General features: G+C 38.1%; 1 long non-coding RNA gene across 1 annotated transcript in view; it reads right to left on the minus strand.

The window, feature by feature from the left end:
* LOC138038884 (uncharacterized) overlaps positions 1-2,325 on the minus strand; it is a 16,957-nt gene extending 14,632 nt beyond the window's left edge. The window contains exons 1-2 of the long non-coding RNA XR_011130320.1: positions 2,134-2,325; positions 1,566-1,675 (exon numbers count right to left, since the gene is read on the minus strand). This is a non-coding gene — a long non-coding RNA (uncharacterized lncRNA). The remainder of the gene's footprint in view (positions 1-1,565; positions 1,676-2,133) is intronic.
* Between the last annotated feature and the right edge of the window lie 5,175 nt (positions 2,326-7,500).

Consider the following 7,500-nt stretch of genomic DNA (forward strand, 5'->3'; position numbering starts at 1 on the left):
AAATCCTTTCTAGCTGAACAAAAAGCTGCGATGCTCCTTAGACTGCAATTGTATCTATGTTTTATGCTGTTTTTATCTTTTTAGTCATAATGTCCTTTTATTAATTATTCATTTATTATATTTTATCTTACATTTTCTTCGGAAATGGGATATTTTATTGTTATCAGTTGTATAATCTATATTTGTAATTGTTTTTGAGGGCCACAGAGTCAGTGTCTTGGACAACTGTTAAGTGTTTTACCCTCTTTAAATAAAGCCTATTAAATTACCATACAATCAGATCTTTCAATAAATACATCAAGGTTAATGTGATATGTGATTGTGTAAAAGCCACATAATGGAAGTCATTTTTCAAACAATCAATAGCGTAATAAGGATTTACTTTGCACTCAGATGAATGCAGTCCATTTTCCTCAATTGCATCAAATTTACTGTGCCAGATTTATTCATTCCACTCATAACCCTTATTTCATATCTGTTTTCCACATTGGCCACCTACCGGTAATTAAATAATTTTCCTTTTCAGTACAGAACAAACATCACTGACTGTGACACATCATTATTCTACATCATGATGTTTGCCATACTGGGATGTCTTTACATCTCCTCAAGCGAGCCTTATCTAATCATTTTGTGAGGGTTACACAGATCCTTACTGCCAATGTTCTTCTTCAAAATCTTCCAAGCCACATCTGTGGACTTGAGTTTTTTTCAAAAATAGAGATTTTCTTAAAAAAGAAACTGTTTACCCTTTTGATTCTCTTTAGTTTACAACTCTTTTTCTACCAGTTACCCTTCACAGAAGTTTCACAGCAACATGGTTTTGGTAGTGTATCGAAAGGAACCACATTTGACCCTGTGGCTTAGAATGTTCTCTGTTTAGGTAAATGACCTGACAGAATATGTAACAAATAGAAATAATGATGTGTTTGTGAATAAAAGCACAATTTTGACTGTTGCTAAGGACCTCGATAGAATCGTCTTTTCACTGCAGGCTATACATCATTTATGTACTTCATCAGGTTTTGGCTTGAAGCACAGTCAATACGCCATGAGCAAAAACCTGAAGCTATGGCAGTTTAGAGAGACCGCTTTAATTTATTGGTACCTTGCCACTATTTAAGTCTGGTAGAAACACTTTCAAGCCCAACTAAACCTCACAGTGTTTAGGTATTGTTACCAACAACAATGTCATGGTCTCTTCACTTCAATGTCACTTGTAATCTACATATATTCAGAATATGCACGACAATATAATGATAAAAAATGCCTGGCAAAAGGCAAAATTAACCTACACAGGCATTTCACATAATACACGACTTTTTTATTATCGTGTTCTATTATATGGCGACAATTAAGTAGGTTGTACTTGAAAAGCAGTAAACCCAGACCTTCTTTAAACCAAAAAGCATGGCTTTATCCAACCATGTTTTTTATTTTGAGAGAAGATCGACGGAGCTTTCACGTGGGAAAACAGTTCAACACGAAATGTCACATGCATTAAAGCTCTTTATCACAAGCAGCATGAGAACAAATATTTACGCAAGTTATCTGAAACAACTTACCTTGTCCCCATCCGAAAAATGAAAGCATTATTCATCGTAACAGGACAGCTGAAACCGTCTTTTCAAAATGGCCGATGCAAGACTAGTGACCAATCCTAACGCAGATTCCTCTGGCAAAAGATGGAACGGAAAAGAGTTAATTAATGACAAACTTCACTATGTGACCTCTCGCGGGCACTCGCATTAAAAGCAACTTTTCTTCAGATGGAGACTTTTGTGTCCGATTTCATTGCCTAGGACAAAGATCTCGATATGGCTTCCTTTTGGAATTGGGACTATCGTTTTAGGAACAAACACGAAACGAGAATTGTGCAAAAAGCGATACCTTGAGAGCTGTTTTTAACAAGCGAAGCAGCAACATATTTGGGAAAAACAGTGTTGATCAGCAACACTAATTCAAGACTAATTTCTTCATATGCGCATGTTGCTCCTGTTTATCTGAGAACCTCAGCGTTCTTCAGTTTCTTCAAACAGGCGTTTCTCTTACCTGCAAAGGTCCGAGTTGATCGAGTCTTGTTATTACTACATTTTAAAATCAAGTTTCGCACATCCAAATGAGTAAACGTACCCCGAGTCCACGGAAATATTATACGCCTTCAACGCATTTTTTGGTTGTCTTGCTCTCATTGTCCACTCGATAACAAAGGAAAATTCGGCGCTCACTTCAAAACCTTGGGCAGGTGAAAAGAGTTTTGATTCGATCTTTTTTTCTCGAATTAATCTGTGTACTGATGGACTCCCGGTTGTTGTGCGCTTGGATTCAAGGAACTTAGTGGGGAATTTGTGTATCATGTATCCACGTGCTTTCTTTTAACTTGACAAATATTAAATGGCAAGCAATGTCTTATTTTCTTATTCAACACATTGTGACAATGTCCAAATATGGTCATAGCGCGCTCAATATTCGTCGTGGGTGACTCATCAGAAATCCTGCGATATACGTTATTTTGTGTGTCGCGGAGAAAAATGGTAGTTTTCCCAGCTTTTTTCCCCAATAAACTTAGAAAATTGTGCTTTGTCATCAATGTGTTGAATAATAAAACAATTATCCTACTCAATCTTGCGGAACATCGGCTGATTTTAGCCAACTCGGCCTACGGCCTCGTCGGCTAAGTATCAAGCGATATTCAGCACAATTTCGCAGGATAGTTGTTAAATACATTGCAGACCTACAATATTACTCTCAATGCCAAAAAAGAAACAACATTAGTCATCTCTAAGTGCGTTGGTGCAATCAACTCTAAAATAGCTACAGAAAGCCGTACCACTTCTTACCAAAATTGAGGAGTCATTTTTTGCGTTTTTTGACAGGCTGACGCCTGTTCAAGGTCTAAAGTTCGTAATGGGCCGCAATTTTGAAAGCACACAGCCGGTAGAGGATTGAGACGACCATTTCATACTGTCCTCCTCTCAGAGACTGCAATTTTTTTGACTGGCCTCAGGCCTCTATTAGATGTCGGCCAATTTTCTTACCAAAACAAAAATACGTCTACTTCAGGCTATTTGGCAAGCATTCGATGAGGAAAAGATTCCCTATTCGTTGTGATATTTACGTCCGCTCTGCAAGCAGCTTGGCGGCTTTAATTTAACAAGTAAGAATTCGTTGTGGTATATCATTGACTTGCAAACGAGAGATAATATTCACAGGTCGATCCGCCCCACAGTATACCCTTACGAGAGCTAAACAACCCCAATCCCACATCATCGCTAAAATCAGTGCTAAGACCTAATCATTGAAATGGGTGCTTAGGCCTGATACCGCCAAGTCAGACAAGTTTGTGGTCAAAGCTACGTAAAAAGATAGCTATAAATTATAGGGAACGGTGTGAACTCGAACTCATGCGGTACATAATTTGCTCGAGCTCGTCATGTCGGAAAAAACAGTGGACACTGAAACAAACTTTTTCCTTTCTCAGTCATTCATGGAAGTTTTCCTGCCACTTTCTAAAATACGACGAAAAAGAAGTGACTTGCAACTGCTTTGTAACAACTTGATAACCTGGCCAGTGTTGGTTCAGATGGGCGGGATAAAATAAAACATTCCCAGTGTTCTTTCCTCGTGCCATGCGGCGCATTCAAACATCACTGAACCAGGACTGATTCCGTGGGAAGCACACAATGTCGGTGAAAATTTTTGAAGAAAATTGCCTTCACCTGACGATGGGACGTTGAGGATTTATACTGCAGACACGAGACGCATCGATATCTGAGTGAATGTTGATCATCACTCTAAGGAATTTTCCTACTTCATGTTTAGATTTGTTCAATTTGCTTTGAAAATCATATAGATTGCAGTGGCTATTCGTACGGGACCACTACTCCGACCTATATTTGCTATTCATTCGGGAGTCTACTTAAACTCACCTTTTCGTTCTCCTTTCAGCCGAGGAAAACAATGAAGTTCGTTGCAAGGTAGCTTGAAATCCTATCGAGTTTTGAGGGTATGATACTCTTGACTCTTCACATAGTTGGAAATGCTTTTCACTTGTCCAACAGCTAGCCTTGTTATCGCAAAGGAACTGTAAACTGCACATTTGCACCATCGGTTCTGTATGCAATTTACTCTAATACCAAGCGAGTGCATCGTCCCGCGGGAATTAACGTTGCCGCTTGGACAGAAATATTCTCTTCATACTTTATTGTCAGTTCAGCCAATCACAATTGCTTTGGTATTTTTTTGAAAATTAGCATATAGAAAATAGAGTCGGTAATATTATTTTGATGGTTTAAAGAATGCAATTAGGCGAGCGTTCATGTCAGATTTTAATGCTATATAATTCATCACGAATAATATTCTTCTGTTCTTCCCGACAAAAGACGGTACATTGAATATTCATATTTTCCTGAATGGAAAGGGAGAACGGAAAGGGAAATATATTATTTGCCTCTGATCTTTAATAAATCAGATAAATGAGAAGTATCATCACGGTCTTCAAATATGAGTCTTTTTCATACCTGCGAAGTTCTGTTAGGCACCTCGGTATCATAACACCAAACTTTGTTTGCATCTTTTGTTCTGGTGCGTTTTGTCCAGTGAGCGAGGCCGCCGATAAGATCACCTTATAATAATTTTATTTTAGATGGGCCAAAAATTCTCAAAGCACAAAAACTACAATCAGCAAAAAAAAAACGGAAACAACTGAGAATACAAACAAACGCTTATCGTTTTCTTACTGAAATGCGAGACCGACGTCTTTGTTTTAGAGTATTACTGATTTTGTTTGTTTTACGTCTACATTTACAAGTCCTTAGACCGAAGATAAAAGCTTCAGACCAGTTGTAGTCATTACTGCGAATTTGACTTTGGTACGTTGGTATCAGTCTATCGTTACCCGTAGTCGTTTACTCGTCGTAACAGTATCATTACTTGAGGCATTCGCATATTTTTGCCCGTTTTGGAGTACTGTGATCAAAAGGAGGCAAAGAGCCCGATTCTCCTTTCTCAAAAGGTCTTTCGCATGTGCGTGTCCTTTTCCTACCGAAATCAAAATGCTTTGTTGTTCAGATTTTCTGCTCCCCTGGGAACAAAGGGACAATGGAACAATTGCTAAAATAAATGAGTCAAGACGGTCTGGTCTTGGTTGTAACCAAGACGCCTGGCGTTGTTTACGTGGGATGCTGCTGTTTGTATAAAATGTGAAAGTTGGTTGCAAATGTCACTGATCCCTGAAACCGACTGAGAGTCACAAGGGAAAAAGCGCTAAGGAAGTTTAAGTGTGATGAGAACCGAAAATTTCCTTTTCAACTTCAAGCGTTTACATGAATCAATCTAATTTGTATCAGCTCACATTTAATAAAAGCTATTTTAGTTACATTTATTGCCAACGACTGACGGGGGGCAGCAACCTTAATAATAAAACATTCGAGCATTGCAGAGAAACTGTAATGATAAGATAAGCCGGAGTAAGGGAACAAAGGCCGCTTAGCATGTAACTTCAAGAACCAATGAAAGCGCGTTTTATGATGTCATTGGGGAGTTTAAGATCTACGACGCGACGGCAAAGAAAACGTCACAAATTTTGCATATTTAATGAGCAAAAACAATAGCTTTGCACGCTCTGCACGTGTATTCTTTGTTTTTGTACATTTCTTTCACGTTTTCGGTAAATCTGCGACGTGAAATGACCAATTCTCAAGTTTTAAGGAGAACGTGAACAAAAGGCAGCGAATTGGAAGTTTCTGTCGTAGGTGCAGTATTGCACCTCCTAATTCAGTTCCTGGAAAGTTACACTAGTTTATAGAAGTTAGACAAGCTTTGACAAGACACATTGACAAAAAAGATTAATAAACCTGAACTTGCAATTCTAAATGACGTTTTCGCTACCGTCGCGTCGCAGATCTTAAACTCCCTATTAAACAAACTGGCATGACGCGACATCGTTGACGTCAAGAGAAAATTTTCTCTTTTTCACGAGGATATTTACGATCGAAAGTGAGAACACATTTTGTTCCATTTCTCTGACCATTGTGTTTGCTTATCTGTTATTTGTATTGGCTTCGGCACATGTGAAATGCGACGTTTCAAACGCTCCTAAAGTACACAAATAAACTATCAATTTGAAATATAATTCATGGCTGTATCTTGCAAAATAAAAATTCTACGTGTGAAAAAACTTTCATGTGTCATGCAAGAAAGTTTGATTCCCCATGACAGGTTTTACACTGGAAGCGCTTTGGCGTTTTTGTACAAGGGATTGATTTTATCCAACTTGATTATTGTATATTCCTGTTAAAATTAAGGCCGTTCATTAAATTGCAGCAGTACTTTCAATATTATTGCAAAACGCGTTGACATTTTATTCTTCAATACAGTCTGACCTTGACTTTATCGCCTCGTGTAGCTACAGAAAAGCCCTGAAAGCAACAAATTGTCCCCGTTTAGACGGTAATCGGCAAAAAGATTCAAGTGCCACTACGATGAAAATTTTGCATGTCCTTTTTTCTTTAGATTTTGAAAATCGACGTACTAAATAGGTATCGTGCCAATTTTTATCTCAAAATTCCCACGGAGAGTATGATTATTGTAATGTAGTTTTTCGGTTTTTCGCTGTCCGCCATTACTCGAACGGTAAATGACCGTGAGCAAGGAAAAGGGTTGGGTCTAGCTGGATCGCCTGGGGTCTGACGTCATATGCGCAACGCTCAAAATAAACGCGGCTAATTTCCCATGCCGTCTATGAGATGTGAGAGATCGCCGAGTTGCTTTTTGCTGATATATTTTTTTTTTGTATTTTAATACTGTTTATTTGTTTTCATATTAATTACATCTACTGCACAGAGAACCTTACATTAAACTACATAAGTCTCATTTAATGCATTCTATACTTATAACACACACACACACACGCACACACACACATACACCGCTTTCCTAAGCCTCAAGAGTATCCCATTAGACCAAGAACAATACACAAGGTACAAGAATATCAGACTGATAGAATACTTACATATTTGACCCACTTCGAGTTGTGAGCATGGAGTCGATCAACGCTTGACTTGGCAATCATTGTCTCAAGTTGATATGCTATATTAATTTTTGCAATAAATATCCTAATACGCGGTAACTTTTTGTTGCATCTACAAGAGTACAGATATTGTCTCGCTAACAACAAGATATGGTTTACATATAATTCATCTTCGCAAGAGAACATCCCAAACAATATATCTTTAAGTGACAGCCTTTGAATCTTAACACTTTGATCACCAAGCCATTACTTACTTCTGTCCAGAAACTCTCTGAATAGTTACAATATACCAGAATGTGCTTAAGGGTCTCGTCCGCATCTCCACGAAAAGAACACGCCGGAGATAGATAAATGCCAATCTTGTGAAGAAATAGCTTTGTGGTTAGACACTTATTCAGGACTTTGTACTGAAATTCAAGTAATTTCGTGAAAGAAGTGACACGAAAAGGCAGGCTATATATTTTTTTCCA

Source organism: Montipora capricornis, chromosome 2, assembly GCF_036669925.1.
Source record: "Montipora capricornis isolate CH-2021 chromosome 2, ASM3666992v2, whole genome shotgun sequence".
Classification (NCBI taxonomy): domain Eukaryota; kingdom Metazoa; phylum Cnidaria; class Anthozoa; order Scleractinia; family Acroporidae; genus Montipora; species Montipora capricornis.